This window comes from Hakea prostrata, chromosome 3, assembly GCF_041222555.1.
Source record: "Hakea prostrata isolate BN-2017 chromosome 3, UWA_Hpros_2, whole genome shotgun sequence".
Classification (NCBI taxonomy): domain Eukaryota; kingdom Viridiplantae; phylum Streptophyta; class Magnoliopsida; order Proteales; family Proteaceae; genus Hakea; species Hakea prostrata.
Genome location: NC_142602.1, coordinates 37,942,951 through 37,962,820, shown reverse-complemented (window position 1 = coordinate 37,962,820; position 19,870 = coordinate 37,942,951).

Below are 19,870 nucleotides of genomic sequence, written 5' to 3'. Positions count from 1 at the left end.
TCAAGTTAAGTTACAATCCAACATCTAAAGAGTAACTCAGTGAAAGTTAATTACATATCCCAGTGTTTAACAAAATCCAGGGGGTGGGGGGACTAAACAAGGGTTTCCTCTATCTTAATAAGTACATCCTCGTATGTGTAGACAAAGAAAGCCCAACACGGCTGTTCCCTCACCATTGTAGGGCTAACCCTAGTACGCAGTGTAATCCTCCTCAGTACCATAACCCTGATCTTCATAGTAGCTACCACCCTGAGGGTAGTATGTGGAATCATGGTCCGTCTCGTAGGTCGCACCATCGGGGTCTTCAACACCTATGGGATAATCTAACAAACATTTGCACAAAAGGAATGAGTTCAAAAGAACCCAGCAAGGCAGTTATTCCATAATTCATAAACCATATGAGTACAATTCATAACATGATGTAATATGATATGAGACACATGATGCAAATATGATTCTAACTCTATGAATGCTAGTCTCTAAGGTAGACATGCTTTAAGTCATAGCACCATACTTCTTTAGGTAAGTCTCAGTCACTCAACACCGGGGGGGAATTGGGTCCTACATCCCTCTCGGACAATCCATGGCTGGGGTTTCGGTCATCATCTCACATCACCATTTGGTCTAAGTATTGGCGCATGTCAAGGTAAGGCCTAGCCCAATGCAAGTCATCTACTCAATCGTATCAAGTCAAATCTAGATACTTCCATTCCTCCCATCCCGGGATCCTTTCCGGTATCCTTCACACTAGAGTCACGGATATTACTCACCAGGCTCACCAACCCTATTGGTGATCCACAAATAGTAGACGGGAAGCTCTCACATCCTCTCATGGATATGACTCACCAGTCTCGAGTGCCCATGAGACCAAGTCTAGCTATTTGCAACCCTACCAATAAATGCCCCCTTTCGGGTATCTGTAGCATGGTTTATGTCCTCTCACGGGTTGGTTACCGGTCTTAAGCGCCATCAAACCATACACTACCACGGGTCTTTCGGTCTCAATGCCCTTCCGATTCGGGTCTGACATGACAAGGACATCCTAGCCACACAACTAGACAATCCAATGTATGTCATCCAATAACCGGAGAAAGTGTCGATGGGCACCTTCGGAGAACATCCCATACTATTCCCTCCGACACCCAAGGACAAAAGCTTCAATAGAACACTTCCCAATCCCAGATTATACCTAAGCAATCACATACTCAAGTCCATTATACACAAATGATACATCATCATAAGAGAAGTTAAGTCATAACATCACAATGATTCATCAAATATATAAGTAACAAGAATGACTAATCATTATAACAAGAATATATAAAAACACAATACTACTGTTCTAAAGCATGTATAGCAGTCCTACGATATTCAAAAGTAATAAAGAGACTATGTTCACTAAGTTATGAACATCAAGACATAATCACATAGCCTATGTATTTATGGCAATAATCGTCCTTACCTTACGCTATGATGATGATGATCCAAAGATCACACAAGAATGATCCAATGATGGTAATAAGACCCTAGACAAACATAAATGAAAGATTAGAGAAGAAATCGGGAAAATCGGAGGTCGAACGGGTCAAAACGGAGAAGGACATAGTTCAGCAGCATGCTTGGTCGATGCTCTTGGTCGATGGGATCGACCAAGGAGGATCGACCAAGACAGTCTCGGGGCTGCATAGTGGATTTTGGGATCTTGGTTCTAAATCGGTCTTCCAGGGTTCGGATTGATCCGAAACTTGGAGGGATGATTAATAACAGTATAAGAACACTACTAATCAAGAAATTAATACAATCTAAAGGTCTAATTAGAAAGCCCCAAATTGGCCTACTAAGTTCTATAGACAAGAATCAAAGCATGGATTGAAATCAAATGCATTTGCATTGGAAATGCATGAATTAGCTAGGAGAACTAATAGGAATTGGGTTAGAATCATATGCTAGCAATAAACATAGAAATAGCACACTATATACTTCAGTTTAGGACAAGAATGCATGAAGTTAAGAAGAGAATCAAAGGATTGCATATGCAAGGCTTGAAATGAGAGCATAGCATCAATGGAAATGGGAGAGGATCATAGGTTAAGCAAGAGTGAACACTTGGAGTGATGGTTGCAAGGTTGTAGCATCAACTCCAAGGTTACAACAGCAAGATAAGGAATAGAAAAGAATAGAATAGAGAGTGAGAGTGATGAATCATACCTTGTAGATGATGATGGAGTCAAAGAACAATGATTATAGTGGAATATCCTTCACCAATATCGAGGAGGAGCTTTGGGGAACCTTCTCCACGTTCTCAGATGTTGCAATGATTAGAATATGGTTCAAAACATGAGGCTAGCACAAATAGGGTAGGGAATATTCCAAGGGGAATCATTTACTCGAATCTGGGCAGCCTTGGTCGATGCTCTTGGTCGATGGGATCGACCAAGGAGGATCGACCAAAGACAGTTCAGCAAAAAAATTAGTACTAGTTCAGCAACTTCGGACAGGGATTCGGAGGGCTATACAGGGTCAAATTGAGTGGGGTTTTCTTATACAAGTCAATCAAGAAGTCTAGTTTCGGGAATACCTTTGGATTGTGTACGGAAGTTCATTAGGTACTTCAACTAGTCACCCCTCTTTGATGCGCAGATTTTCACTAAACACTGACAATGTACTCAAGTAAGGAGCATCATCACCAATGTCCATGGGCTCGGACTCCGACACTAGATCATCAACTAGTAGGGTCCACAAGTCTCTTCTACCACCGCTTCAGGTCTTCGGACCTACAAACATCAAGGGTTCCGGAAAGGATCGCTCGAGGCAAGGAATGGACATATCTAACTCTGACTTGATATAACCAAGTAGATGACTTGCATTTGGCTAGGCTTTACCTTGACATGCGCCAATACTTAGACCAATGGTGATGTGAGAGAGCGGTGACCTAAACCCCAGCCATAGAATGTCTCGAGGGATGCAGGACCCAACTACCACTGGCAGAACCAAGATACCAAGATGGTTAAGGGGGAGTGATTTGAGACCTACCCAAAGAAGTATGGTGCTATGACTTAAAGCATGTCTAACTATAGAGACCAGCATACATAGAGTTATATTCATACATGCATTGTCTATTTCATATCATTTTGCATCTACTATGTTTTGCTATCATGTTATTTATGTTGTTGTGGAATAACTTGCCTTGCTGAGTTCTTTTGAACTCACTTCTTTTTGTGCAAATATCTTTGTTAGATTATCCTGTGGGTAATAAAAAATATGAAGGCCAGTACTATGAGGCGCAAGCCGATGAGGCATACTACTCCTAAGGTGCTCGCGGTTACGAAGATTACGTTGAAGATTCCTCATGTGATCATGCTGCATACCAGGATTAGCCCTATTTTGGAATGGAAGCGGCCATGTTTAGTTTCTCTAGTTTATGTTTATGAAGACATTCTTTATAAGACGGAAGAGACCTTAGTTTAGTTTGATTATTTCTTTTCTTTCCTTTCTTTTGGGAATCGGTTGTAATCTTTTCCTTTTAGTTTCGAGCTACATTTCAACTGTAGTTGTGGAGTGCTTTCCCGCACACACTACATTTTGATTATTATATTAGAATCATTCTTTCCGCACTCTGATTATATTGTCATTATCTCTCCTTATCTTGGTCTCTTTGTTTATATAATAATACATTGATTATGTCTTGTTCATAATTATGTTATTGTATATGTGGGAGGATGATTTCCTCAATACTTGGTCTTCGGGGCAGTGGATCACACACTCGGGTATGCTAGGTAGGGTACCGGCTAGGTGGATGTGACACGAAGAGCCTTTGAAGATTTAGAATAGACTTAGTCTTTCTTTTTATTCAGTTGTAATAACTTAGAAGTTTTGACCTAACTTCCGCTTTGACCTATAGAGTTCTTTTCCATTCTACTCCATAGTTATTATTTCTTGAATGGTATCATTTTATTTCCGTACTCTGATATACTTTGAGATTTATTCTGAGATCTTTCTTTGATTGTTTCTTAATATGTTTATACATTGATTATTCTTTGCTCTTGATTATATTAATGTGAATCCAGCCCAAACCTAGCCAGGACACCCTATTTGTTTTGGGTGAAGAAAGGTTTGTTTAATGTTTGACCTTGAAGTTGGACCTTGATAATAGTGTTGCTATCTTTGAAAGTCTTAGGAAGTCATGTCAAACCTTTCCCTTAGGGTTGATCCAATGTCCTGAAGTGAAAGAAGTGGTCTTTGTGGACCCTCTCAGTAGAATAGGACCTAAAACCCATTTGGACATAGTTTGAAGGTGCCCCTATGTACTAGGTAAGCCATATGTTGAGTTGGGAGAAGCCCATTGGATTTTGATGAAGTTTTGTGCCTTGAATTCCCTGACTAAGCCTTACTGTCAGGCTTGGTCGACTGGGTGGTCGACTAGGCCAGTCGACCAACCAATCGACCAACAGGACAGCAAGATTTGGTAAGATCTTCTTTTAGGGTTTTTAATGCTCTATATAATTAGACTTCGTGTTTCTTAGCCTCATTTGTTTCTAAAACCCCTAGAGAATGTGGGAAGATCCTCTCAAAGCCTCTCTTGGTGTTGTGGAAGATCCTCAAGCATTCCTCCTAGTTTCTAATTTGGTTCATCTTCAACAAGGTTGGTATTCTACCTCTTTCTTCTCTAATCTCTTCTCTCTACTAGTCTAGTTCATTGTTTTGATTGTGGAGAAGGTGTTACACTACTGTAACTACCTATTCTCTGATCTCCTTGTGTCTTAGAGTGAAACCCCATTCACTCTATGCATTCCTTGAAGCCATATGGTGAATCTCCTTGATTTTCCTTGTTTCTAAATTGGTTTTGATAGCATGATTCTTTCTTACTTTAGTTTTTCCTTTCTAATTAGTAATAGACATTCTTATTCTTATTTTTCATTGCTGATCTATTGTATTCAATGTCTTTGAATGAATCTCCATTCATTCCATTGATGCTATGATCTTCATGCTTGGGTTCTTAGCCATGATTATATGATATCTTCATGATCATTCCGTTAATCTGATTTCTCAATCATATTAGATCTGAATTCATGTTAGTATTCATCTATAATCTAATGCTAATGATCATCTTGAGTGAATCCTTAATCCTCCTTTGCAGCCATGGTTGTTTTCATTGAAAACCATGTTTTTTTATCAAAATAGAAAGTCATGTTTCTAAATATGAAAGTCATTGATTTTGATTATGGATGGTGTCTAATCCAAGCTAGATAGTCTTAGTATGTTTATGTGGAGTTCCCCTTCGAATTTCGGATCAATCGGACTTCAAATGAAGAAGTTATGACCGATTTATGGTTGTTGTCGCGTACTAATCATCTGGTCGATTGCTTGGTCGATTGGACCAAGCTACCACCCAATCTACCAAGGCAATCGACGACTCCAATTTTGCTCTGTTTCGACTTTTATCTCTTGGATTTACTTCTTATGACCTATACATATTTTGTCAAGCTTGTTTAAGTGATTTTGGATCTGTTCTCTGATCTCTTACTTGAAGATTATAAGTTCGGATTACGAGGTGAGTATTCCAACTCAAAATATGCCTATCTACATGTCTTATTGTATTATGACATGAATGCATGACCTAGGTACTAATGTTTTATTTTCTTTACATCATGAAACTTCTGCAACTACAGTAGCGTATTCATATTGGAATTGATGATATAGTATTGTGAATGTGATTTGGACTATGATATGAATAAGAATGTGAATGTGATTTGTATGGAATCATGATGTGATGTGAATACCTAGGTTGTGGTTGTGGAATGGGGAATGCCCTATTGGCGTTTGTGTCTTTGGACATCAGTGGAAGTGGTATGGGATGCTTTCCTATGGTGCCACATGACTCTTTCCCTTACTACTGGTTGACATACCTAGGATTGGTCTAGCAGTGTTTGGCTAGGAATACCCCTATTATATCAGACCCGATTCGAAAGGGTATTTAGACCGAATGACCCGGGTAGCAATGGGGATTTTTGGGCACTCAAGAGCGGTAACCAACCCGTGAGAGGACATGAATCACATTGTGGTTACTCGTGAGAGGCCATTTATTGGTAGGGTTGCAAATAGTAGACTTGGGCTCATGGGCGTTCAAGACCGGTAACCAATCCTTGAGAGGACATGAGAGCTTCCCATCTATTATTTGTGGATGACCAATAGGTTGATGAGTGCGTAGTCTGGGACTATGTTGACTCTAGTGAGAAGGATACCGGAAAGGATCGCCCGGGGCGAGGAATGGAAGTATCTGGACCTGAGTTGATATAACTAAGTAGAAGACTTGCATTTGGCTAGGCTTTACCTTAACATGCACCAATATTTAGACCAATGGTGATGGAAGAGAGCGGTGACCTAAACCCCAACCATGGAATGTCCCGAGGGATGTCGGACCCATTACCAACCGATGATGTGTGATTTGAGACCTTCCCAAAGAAGTATGGTGCTATGACTTAAAGCATGTCTGCCATTAGAGACCAGCATACATACATAGAGTTAGAAGCATATTGCATTTATTGCATTTATTGTTTCAGATTTGGACTACATTGATGGCTTCCATTGACGGCAGCCGGCATCGTCTTATTTTTTGATGGGATCATGCACTAGATGGTGATCTGAAGCTTCAAGAGCATAAAGGTGAAGAAGATGAAGACTGAAGAAGAAGAAGAGCCGACTGAAGATGTTGATTAGACTTCTCTTGTTTCTTCTAGACTTTCACTTTACTTGTATTATCTTAGAGCTTAACCATAGATTTCGATTTACCTTCCGCATATGTTGTAGAGTATATTTCTGCTATACTCTACAGTTGTCTTTTGATTTGGTATCATGTTATTCCGCACTCTGATATTCTTTAGTGATCCTTCTGAGATCCTTTCTTGACTTTTATTATTAATTTATTGGAATATAATGATTTGTTCTTGCTTTTGATTATGTTATTGTGCTAAATTGATATGATCGTTCCTAAACTTGATTTTCGGGTTGTGGATCACACACTCAGGTATTCCAGATAGGGTACCAGCTGGGTGGATTTTGCAGGATGTGACAATTATTGTGCAATGTTGGTATATGATCGCCCTAAACTTGACCATGGGACTGTGGATCACACCTCCAAGTATCACAATTAGGGTACTGGCTGGGGGGATGTGACAAGATGGATCAAGAGTACAGTGATGACACATGTAGAAGGTCCCGAAAAATCAGGTAAGACCCTTCTATAATATAGAATAAGACCAAAGGAAGAGCTAGGGCATTCAGGGCCTCAATTCACTATTGGAACAAAAGCACCATGGGTGGGTTGCTTGCTCTGGTTGCCCCAGGCTACCCACCCAGTTTCGAGGAAAAGGGTATTTTGGGAAAATAAATTTTTTAAGCCCTATTAATGATTTTTCATTCTAAAATGTGTCATTATATTCTAAAGTTGTCAGAGAATGTCAGAACTCCTCAAGAGAACCCTCTCCAAGGTGAAGGTAGGTGTGGGAGGTATCCGTCAAGGTTTCCAATCATCATTTCGCTTTCTAAAAGGTTAGTATTCATATTATTCATTCTAGTTCTTTTCTTTTGATTGAATCCTCCTACTGCCAAGACCTAGAGGAAGATTTCTACTTGTTGTAAAACCTCATTCTTCTATCCTCTTTACTCTAGAGTAAATCCCCATTCACTATGGCTCATCCGCGAATCTTGCGGTTAGATTTCGGAAAAGACCTAATATAGGATTCGTTAGGTTTTCATTCTTTTTGCTATGTTTGATCTCTAAACTATTTTAGATAATGTTATACTATGATTTCAGAATTTTCTAAATAATTTTGGAGTAGTTTAGAACCCAAACGAGAAGTTTGCTATTGATTTGAGCCAAATCTATCGCACACAGAGCTCTAGTTGCCCCGGGCAACCCACCCATGCTCTTGCAGTTTTCATGGTTGGGTTGATTGCTCTGGTTGCCCAGGCAACCTACCCACTGCCAAGTTGGTTGGTTGTTTCTCTTTTCAACACCATACCTCTAGGGTTTTTTCTAACCTTGGACCAACACTTTAAAAGGACTTTTTGGGAAGTGTGAACATACTCTTTGACCTAATTTACAAGGTTGCAAATGGATAGCAAGGTGAGGATGTTCACTTGCACATAATCATTGTTACATTCTTGTTTGTTATGGAACTTGCTTATATGATTACATATTGTTGTTTTAGGGTTTAGGAATGATTAATGATACATATTGTTGTTTGTTAATGATATATTCTTATTTGTTATGGAACTTGCTTATATGACTACATATTGTTGTTTTAGGGTTTAGGAATGATTTATGACTCTGAAATATCAGTATATATGTGATTAATGATGTTTATGATATATGGATCAACATGTGACTGTATGGACTTAAAATGACTTGCGGCTTGAGAATGTGATTGAATCTACCTTGTAACGTGAATGTAGGTTGTGATTGCGAATTAGGGAAGACCATTTGGGTGTTTCTGTCTTGGGACATCAGTGGAGGTGGTATGGGACTCAATCCTATAATGCCCCGTAGCATTTTTCACAGTTATTGGATGTCATAACTAGGAAGTCTAGTTGAGTTTGGTTAGAAACCCCCATCATATCATCACCCTATCTATCAAATCCCCCAATTGGTACCCTAATTGCAATACATGGAGGTGTGATCCACAGCCCCAAAGATCAATTCTCAACAATCATTCTCCCACATAGCACAATAGTATAATCAAGAGTAAGAACAAATCATTGTATTAAAGTAATTAAAAAGAAATAATCAATGAATGGATCTCAGAAGGATCTCAAATCAATAATCAGAGTGTGGAAAAATGATACCAATATAGAATCAGAGTATAGAGTATAGCGAAAATAATTTCTAAAATCAAATGCAGAAGGTAGATCAAAATCTAAAGTATTACAACTGAATAAATCAAAGAAGTCTAAGAATTAATCTAAGTCTTCCATCGGTTCTTCTTCTTCTTCTTCAACCTTTGCCTTCTTCTCCTTGGTCTTGTGTACTAGCATCTAAGGATCTACATCCAGTTCATGCTCCCAATGGCAAACAAGATGATGTCTATCATTATTAATGGGTGCCGTCAAAGCAGTCCAGATTGGTACTCAGGTCGTACCATAGCCCACTATCTTCTCCCATTGTTTTCGTAGCTGGATCATATAAGGAAGAGTCCTCACCACAGGAGCTCGGGACCTCTTCCTCACCTACAAAGTCATCTAGCAAACGTTGTCCCCAAAGGGTGAGCTCAAAAGAACTCAGCAAGTAATTCAAGTACAAATAACCGTTACAATCAATATTCAAGTACAAAGCATGATGCAAGATGATATGAGACAATGTGCAAGTATGCATTTAACTCTAACATATGTTGGTCTCTATTGGCAAACACACATTAAGAAAGCACACCATACTCCTCTGGGCAGTCAGTCACTCTCCTCAACAATCTCTGTCCATTGGGTTCTTCGCAGCTATTGGGTCAAGGCATCCTTCTCGGACTTTCCATGGCTGGGGGGTTTTGGTCACCACTCTCTCACTTCACCATTGGTATGAGTACTGGCATGTGTCAAGGTTATACCTAGCCAATGCATGTCATCTACTGAGACACATCCACTTTAGGGTCGAATACTTCCCTTCCTCACTTCTCGCGATCCGTTCTGATATCTTTCCACCTAGACTCACCATCTCCTTCTCAGCTATGTAGACTTTTAACCCTATTGGTCATCCACATACAATAAACGGGAAGCTCTCGTGCCCCCTTATGCTTCTCGCATTCTCGGGTGCCCACTAGCATAAGATCAAACATGCATTCATGAAGATATCCATGATCTCTTTTAGAAAATCAAATATGAGTATGAATGGAGATTCATTCACAACCTTGAAGATCGTAAAAGAGGTGTTTGCAAAGATACAAAACCATCTTCATAATCACAGCAAGAGTAAATTAAATAGCAAGTTAAGAGATTACTAACCTTGAATGAGAGAGACCAAAATAGAAACTTGCTAGAATGCTTAAATCAATGATCAACATAGAAAGCTAGAATGGCTAGAATGAATGGGGATTCATTCAAAGAGGTATATGTACAGTAGTTCATGCTTAGAAACTGATAAGAAACAAGTCTACTACAGGTTAGGATAGAAGACTACAAGGATGATGAATCATGTTAACAATACCAATCAAAAACATGGAGGATTGCCATATGGCTTCAAGGAATGCATAGAGTGATTGGGGATTCACTGTAAGACATAAGGAAATCAGAGAATAGGTCGGTACTGTAGTGTAATACCTTCCTTACAATCAAAACAATAAGCTAGAATAGTAGAGAAAAGATATTAGAGAAGAATGAGGTAGAATACTAACCTTGTTAAAGAAGAATCAAAATAGAAACTTGGTGGAATGCTTGAGGATCTTCCTTGGCTTGAGGAGGAGGCTCTAGGGTTCTTCCCACGTTCACCAGCAATTGAGAGGCCAAACAATTAGGTTTAACATGAGGTTGCATTATATAGGGGATCCCAAAATCAAAACATCCAAAAATAACATATTCTGATTTTGCAGCTGCCTTGGTCGATGCCTTGTTGATGGGATCGACCAAAGGGCTTCCACCTTCAAACTGCTGAATTTGGATCTCCAAGGTTAAATCCAATCACTTAGGCCTACAACCAACTTAGGGAAAGGTTTGAATTGACTTTCTAGGACCTTCTAAACATATCCACACTGAACTCTGGGTCCCACTTCAAGGTCAAACACTTACAAATCACTTCTTCATTCAAAATAGATAGGGTGCCCAGGTTAGGTTTTGGGCTGGATTTTACAGAGTGAATGGGGATTCACTCTAAGACCATGAGACTATGAGAATGGGTCATTACAGTAGCATAAGACCATTCTCACAATCCCAACAATGGGTAGAAACAGAAGAGATAGTAGATCTAGAGAGAAACAGATCGATTACTAACCTTGTAGAAGAAGAATCGATGGAAAACTTTGACAAATGCCTCCAAACCTTCCTTCACCTTGAAGAGGGTTCTCTAGAGAGCCTTTGACGTTCTCTGGAAGCTTTAGAACATTATGAGATGATTTAGAACAAAATTGGAATATATAGGGCTTCAAAAACCTAATTTTCCAGAATGTGACCAAACTGTCCCTGGGGAGGTTGGTAGCTTAAAGAGACCAAGGGCTAAGTGACCAAGCTTGACGGTAAAGTCAAAAATCAGATTTTTGGTCTCTGATGGCCACAAACTTCACCTAGGTCCTTCACCAACTTTAGAAAGGGTCTTACCTGACTTTATAGGACCTTCCAAAGGTGTCATCACTGCATTCTTGGTCCGCCTTTCTAATCAAACTTCATTCTAATCACATCATCTTCCAAACTCACTTGGGGTTTCCATACTAAGATCTTCATCATCTACCTCCAAGGTTTCTAGGTCAGACCTAATGGGTTCAACTGAGATAGCCCACAACTGTCTTCTTCCTTCACTTCGGGTCTTTGGACCTACAATATAGATTTCCAGGTTAGGAATAAGTGGGATTTCACATGCAACCCTACCAATGGATGGGCCCCACAACAATGTTGTGTCCTGTCATGCTTCTCGCATTCTTCGGTGCCCACCAACCAAATATTGTTGCCACAGGTCACTCAACATCAATATCTCGCCGATAGTGTGAAATCCCGCAAAACCCTAATTCGAAAATCCATATAGTAGGTCCGAAAACCAGAAGTGAAGGAAGAAGACAGATGTGGGCCATCCAAATTGAACCCATTGGATCTGACCTGGAACCAATGGAAGTAGATGGTGCTGATGCCAAGTCAGAAACTTTGTCCGATTTCGGAAGAAGATGCAACTTGAATGATGATGGACTTGGTAGATAGACCATGAGTGTAGTGTTGACACAAGTGGAAGATCCTATAGAACCAGGTAAGACCCTTCTATAACTTGGAAAAGGACCCAAGAGGAGTTTGTGGCTTTTAGGGTCCAAAATTCACTTTCTAGCCAAAAGGTACAGGTTGCAACCTACCTTGGTGCCCCAAGTGACCAACCAGTCCCGGGACAGTTTTGGTACTTTTTGGAAATTAGGTTTCTGAAGCCCTATCTTCGATCTATTTCGAACCACTTTGTCATTAAGCTATTGGAGAATGTCAGAAGAACCCTAGAGCACTCTCTCCAAGGCCAAGGAAGATCCCCAAGCATCCGTGAGATTTTTTGCTCGACAAATATTCTTCTTCAAAGTTAGCGAACACTCTAATTCCTTCTAGATATATTCTCAATATTGATTCTACCCATTGTTGTGATTGTGAGGAAGGTCTTATGCTACTATAATGACCTACTCCTTCATCCTCATAGTCTTAGAGTGAATCCCCATTCACTATTTTCATTCTGTGAACATCACAGTGTGATTTCGGTAAGAGCCTAGCATGACCTTCATGATTGTATTCTCTTTTGATTTATTTGATTTCTAATCCATGCTAGACCTGTTTCTAAATTATTTTCCGACCTTGATCTATTGTTTTCTAAGTCCTAGAGTGAATCCCCATTCACTTTAGTCCATCCGTGAAATCTGTGGATTGATTTCAGATGAAGCCTAGTATGTGATCCATTAGGATTTTATTCCGTTGACCATGTTTGATGCTAAACCATGTTAGACAATCTCCTAATATTATTTTAGAGTGTTTGGAACTCAAACAATGAGTTTTCGATCAAATCTAGGTTTTACTATCCGTAGTGGGAAGGCTTGGTCGACTGCCTTGGCTGCCCCAAGTGACCAGGCCAAGCGACCAAAGGGTACAGTGACAGCAAGTTGCCCTATTTTGACCCTGTTTCATCTTCTAAGCTTAGGGGTTTGTTCCTAACACTTAATCCTTGTATTATTAGGGTTTCTTTGGCAACTTTGAACCTATCCTTCGATCTATTCTTCGGATATTTCAAATTGAACATAAGGTAAGGACGTTCACTTACGAATAACAAGATTTACTTCTATTTTGAAACCATGGTCTTATTTACTATTTTTAGGACCTGTTCATGATAGTTATGCCCCTGTAATTACAGTATGTTATTCATTATATGATTTGCATATCTGTTATGAATTTGAATGCTTGGAATGCAAATGGATCATAATATGATGTTATTTTTGGAACTGTGCATTCAAGTGGAGTTGTGCAGCTCTGATAGGAGTAATCCTTGCATAGTTCAACATCTTCCATCATGCTACTTAACTCACAACAAAAATATTCTTCAAACGCAAGGAAGAAAGACATTAATATAACTAACTAGATAGCTAGGGAGCATTTCTTACCTCCACCAAAGAAAATGATACTGAGCAGCAGGACAGGCAAGATTGAATAAAAGCTATTCATGTTATTTGACTGGAGATAATTTAATATTCAGTTGCAATAACTCAAATAGATCAACTAAGGGAAAGGAGAAATTGATAGATAGAATTTCCATGTTTCATTTGCTTTCTTCCATGCTTATTTTGAAGGTAGGATAGGGGCTTCAAAGTAAGTATATAAAGGCAAAATTGTTCAACCACAAGCAAAACTCCCTAACCTACAAGTCAGTAGTGCATCTTTCAGTCAATATTTCAATCAAATGAATGGGTCCTTGGAGTTGTTGGATATTATATCTTCCATGTGTCAAGCTCTGAAACAAACACCATGATCAAATTACTTTTGACCATGGGGTGTAAAATGGTAGGGTATCGATAATTTGCTACGGTATCGTTACAATACAAAAATTGGGCACTCAAAACCGAAATTGTATCATATGGTTTTTGTATCCATATTTGCATACTGTGACATTATGGTATAGTTTGTGTGAAAACAATACGGAAATTTGGTATAAAAATGATAAGGTATGATTTCGACATGTAAATAGCACAAAAATGATACCCTATTCAACCATTATGAAGTCTCAGCAGTTGTTTATCTATTTCAGCCCAAAATAAACCGTAAACTGCACAACAAGAAGAGGGGGGGGGGGGAATACATATATAACTAAGAAATTAAAATTGATTACCTTTTACTGCTTGAGAATACCCTCTTCAATAATGTGAAATATCCATTGTACCTATCAAATAGAGGATCCAAACTCACAAAATTAAGGTTATAATTTTTATATCAAATCCTGAAGTTTGACTCAAATTATTCGATCTATTGAAAAGACAAAAGAAGCCTTCCTCCAATAATGTTGAATATCTATTACACCAACTAGGGCAGAGGATCCAGACTCACAAAATTAAGGGTATAACTTTCATTTGGACTTCCTAAAGTTTGACCCCAAATTATTCAATCTTTATCCCAAAAAAGTGACATTTTGCATTTCACTCCCCCCAATGGTATGCAAAAAAGACTATTTAATTAGAATATTTAGTTTTAGGAAAAATGATATTTTTCGCTTAATTATCATATGATAATTTACATTATGAAAATATTACAAACAAAGTCAGCCTAACAGTGTAAATAATAAAGGATTTGATTGATAAATTAAATAACTTAAGGGATGAAATTAATATTAAGAAGTTAGTCGAGGGTGGTGCTGAAAATTTCCAGAAAAGTTTTATAATACCTTTGACTTCATATCACGTGGGATTCATTCCATTATTAATTAATTAATTTTAACAGAAACTGAATTTTGGTAGATGAAGACCACAAGATTAGTTGGTAGACATACATACCAAAGATGATTTGGGATTTAGTGATCCAACAATTCAAACAAGGTTTTTTATTTTTATTTTTAGTAGAAATTCAAACAAGTCTAACTAGCAAAACTTAAATGGAGGTTATGGGCTTACCCCTCATTAGTTTAATATTCAGTTGAGACTATTCCCCATAGATGATTATAAAAAATGAAGCAAGATGTAATATATGAGGATGATTAACGGTGAAAAGATCATTCAAATATGTAATATAGGCTCAAAAAATTAGTCTTCACCAAACAAAAAATAACTTTATTTTATGTATTTATTTGATCACTCCAGAGAAACAACAAGCACCAAATATAAATCATCGGTAAATTCATCCAAGCTTTTCAAATGGACATGTTACGCAGTAACATGTCTGATAGTCAACACATTTCCCACATTTCCGGAATAACCCTTTGCAAGTGTTTTGACATTCAGTGATTTCTTTAGGTGTGCAAGACGCCGTAGCATATTCACGGTAGGAATCGCGGCTTTGTACCATCACTTGCTTACCTATTCAGCCCAAAAAAAAATTAAACTTCAAAATAAGGGGTAAAATTATACATATCTATATATAATTGAGAAATAAGAATTGATTACTTCTTACCACTTGACAACACAATCACTATAAGAAGAAGAACCTGCAAGAACATAAATTTGTTCATGGTTACTATTGGAGATGAAATTTCAACCTGGATAGATCGAATTGATCAGAAGAGTTTCATATTTATAAGCCCAAGCTGCACTGAACCATTACATTTTTCCATATTCTCTATTATCATAAATTCATTGTTCAGCTTTATATATTTTTGAAAAGACAAAAGTACTCCCTCCAATAATGTAAAATATTTATTATACGTATCGGGATAGAGGATCCGAACTCATAAAAGTAAGGACAAAATTTTCATTTTGACGCCTCAAGATATTTCATCTTTTACTTTTGAAAATAACATAAAATACTGAAATATCTATATCATTTCCTTCTCATTCCATAAATTCAAAAATCCTCCATAGATGGCATATTGACATTCCATATATTAGATATCCTTTATATATGACATATTCTCATATCGTATGTTGCAATCCTGTACAAATGACATGATATTCACTTTCCATTATTTCAAAAGATTTGAGCCACCTCACTTCACAATCTTCATAATCAGTATTTCTATTGGTAACACTTTTGTTATGTATAGTAATCTATCTTTTCTTTCATACACAATGTATATTGTTTTTTCATATAATCTTTGATTTTATATCACAAGATTTATTATAAATAAAAGATATACCTCTATGGTAAGTCCTTGATTACATGCTAATAATGTATTATACTTGCCGGAGTAGAGGATCTAGACCCATAAAGTTAACGAGTATAATTTTCATTCATATCCCTAGAGTTTTGACCCAAGATATTTGACTGTTTTAGATTTGAAAAGACAAAAAAATACCCCCTCGAATAATGTGAAATATATGTTATACTTATCAAGGTAGACAATTCGGACACATAAAAGTAAGGGCTAAAATTTTCATTTCGACCCCTCAGTTTTGATCCAAGTTATTCAATCACTTACTTTTGAAAAGAGAAAAGTACTCCAATAATGTGAAATATTTATTATATCTCTAGTGACGGGAACTCCTTTGCGCACGCCTTAGTTAGGAGGGCTTTGTCCATCACCAGTAGGACATGTTGGTCTTTTTCCACCCCCTTCAATCTTGGAGTTGTTAGTTCAAGATTCCTTATCTTTAAGTGGTGATTATCTTTAACCGCTTGACTAACCCATCATTGGTGATTATGGAAGTTCTATTTAACTAAACCAATTAAATTACCGTTTTATCCTTTATAGTTACCCTCAGATTAACATTTAATACATGTCAAGATATTTGATCTTTTACTTTTGAAAAGACAAAAACAACTTGTCACATCTTCACCAATAATGTGAAATATCTATTATACCCTTCAGATAGAGGATTCAAACTCATAAAATTAATAGTATAAATTTCATTTCAAATTCTGATCTTTTGAATCTATCATACCAGTAGGGGTAGATGATTTGGACTCATAAAATTAAGGGTATAATTTTCATTTGGACTCCCTAAGGTTTGACCTAAGTTATTCGATCTTTATCTCAAAAAAATGACATTTTGAAATTTCTGTCTCCTAGTGATCCTATAAAGACTAATTAGAATATTCAGTTTGAAGAAATTGATATTTTCTCTTAATTATCATATGATGATTTACATTATGAAAATATTACATATATAACATAATGCCCCTTCAACAATCAACTTATCCATATCAACTCGAAGAAGGTGATTGAATATGAAGATGTGACAAATCACACAACAGAAGCAAGGATCAAGTCATCTACTACATCTAAACAGATTTTGCAGGTACAGGTCTCCTTGCTGCTGCAACTTGCATCAAGTACTTCTACTGTCTGTAACCAATATGCTTCACAACATTTGACACATTTTGCAACTATGCATTCAAGTGGAGCTGTGCAACTCTGATAGGAGTAATCCTTGCATAGTTCAACATCTTCCATCATGCTACCTAACTCACAACAAAAATATTCAAAGTTCTCTTCAAACGCAAGGAAGAAAGACATTAATATAACTAACTAGATAGCTAGGGAGCATTTCTTACCTCCTTCTAAGAAAATGATAATTAGCAGCAGGACAGGCAAGATTGAATAGGAGCTATTCATGTTATTTGACTGGAGATGGTTTAATCTTCAGTTGCAGTAACTCAAATAGATCAACTAAGGGAAAGGAGAAATTGATACATAGAATTTTCATATTTCATTTGCTTTCTTCCATGCTTATTTTGAAGGTAGAATAGGCGCTTCAAAGTAAGTATATATCTCTAGCATGATTTGATCCATTCTTATGATAGTTCTTATCTCTGATCTGTTGCTAAAGTTCCTTTAGAGTGAAACCTTGTTCTCTCTAAATTCTCCTTTGAATCCATGGTGTGTTTTCAATGAAAACCATCTTGATCAAATTAGAAAGTTATGATTTTTATCATAGATGGTTTCAAACCCATGCTAGATAGTCTTAGTATGTTTATGTGATGTTCCCCTTCGAACTTCAGAGCAATCAGACTTTAAACGATGAAGATATGACCAAAGTAGTGTATTCTGTCCGTACTTAAACTGCTTGGTCGATCCTGCTTGGTTGATCCCATCAACCAAGCATCTTGCAACAGCAGAATTTCTCAATTTTGCTCCGTTTTGACTCCAATCTTTTGGAATTGCTTCTTATGACCTATACATGTTTTGTCAAGCTTGTTTAGGTGATTTTGGTCTTTATCTCTGATCTCTCAATTGAAGATTATAATTTCGGATTTCAAGGTGAGTATTCCAACTCACAATATGCCTATTTACATGCATTCTTGTATTATGACATGAATGTATGATCTAGTTGCTGCTACATAGTTTTCTTTCCATCATGATATTTCCGTAGTTACAGTAGCATGTTCATACTATGAATTTCATATTAGAATTGATTATTGATTATGAGAATGTGATTTGGACTATGATGTGGATATGAATGTGAATGTGATATGTATGAAATCATGCTATGTTGTGAATGCCTATGTGAAATCCCCGGGATTTCTACCCCTTTAACCCGTGGCTTCAAGACCGAGAAAACCGGGCCTCGAGTTGGCGACAATTGGGGGCCATTCAAGTGGAGCCCGAAGGGTTGGAAATTGAACTAATGTTGGTGGATGACCCTTGTGATGATTCATCAACTCTCCTAGAGTGTAAGTGAAGAGAAAAGATTAATCGCGATGGTGTAAAAATGGTGATTTTGAAATGTTCGTAGATCGGCGATGGAGAATCTGATTGATGCAAATAAGGTATCAAATTGAAGATCGTCGAAAGACCTTTTCAACAAGTCAAAAATCACCAAAATTGAAATCCATTTGAGGGGTCAGATAGGGGCCGGTCGATCTGCCGGTCGACCGCCCCAACCACCCACCCATTTTCCAGCTTCGGGGCAGAATCGGGTTTTTCATGTTTAAAACCCTATTTTGAGTTTCTATCATCTCATACTCACATTTTAGAAGGCTAGTAAGAGGCTGAGGCTAAAGGAGGAGAAGAAACCAAGGGAGAGGAAGGTTTCTACCCATTCGGAAGCGTGCCGACACCCAGATCTTTGCGGAATCGTTAGGAAAGGTAAGATTCATCAAACCCTCTTCTTTAAGCTTGGTTTCATGGGGAGTTCTTCGCAATAAATGATGGATTTGGGTAGTTGTTGCATGTTAGGTCTATTAAATACTTGCAAATGTTTTTATTTATGTTTCTCTTTAGTTTTTGAGTGCTTTGTGCAGATCGTTGCAAACGATTTCACGTTTTGACTCTCAAAGACGCTCCCGGGCGACTCGTGAGAGCCAAATTGGGGTTTTTTTTTATCCAGAATGAATTGGATCAAATTGAAGGTACCCTTAGGACCCTATTGCTGCCAATTAGACATTCTCAAAGTTTCGTTTTGATTCGACTTCGAATCGATGGTGAAATATCGATTTTCGCCGAAACTAGGTTGAGAACGGTGGCTTCGAACCTAGTTGGCAAATTAGGCTTTTGTTGGGTGATTATGGGAACTCTATTAAAACCCAATTAAATTATAATTTATGTCTATTGATCTTCTTACATGATTAAGTTTATTTTGATTATAATCACCAACTCGTGAGTATGACGTTGTGAAACTTTGGAGATCTTATACTAACTAGAAAGGTGAGGAATATAGTTAACCTTATCTTGCATGTTTAATCATGTTAATTAAATTTCATTATTGATATCTTACCTTGCTTTAGTATTTATTTTCTTGTGTTCATGTGTGAGACTTTGCACGAATGAAAGCTAAGAAAGTATGTTTGCTTCCATTTTCAATATTCTTTGAAAATAATATGAGAATGTATGAGATGGATGAGATTGAATGGAGTGAGTTTTTCTTTTATTTGCAAATCCTAAATTATTGATGTGAAGATATATGGATGATGTTGGATTAAATTACTCTTTTTATTTTATGTTTCAAACTAGGGTTGTGGGTTCGCCCATTACCCTAGTGAACTTACATGAATATGCATCTAATGCTAAGTGTCTAGAAGTGTTTGGCTGGGTAACCTCATGAGTACTACTACCCTTCCAGCAGGGGTATTGAAGCCGATTAACCCG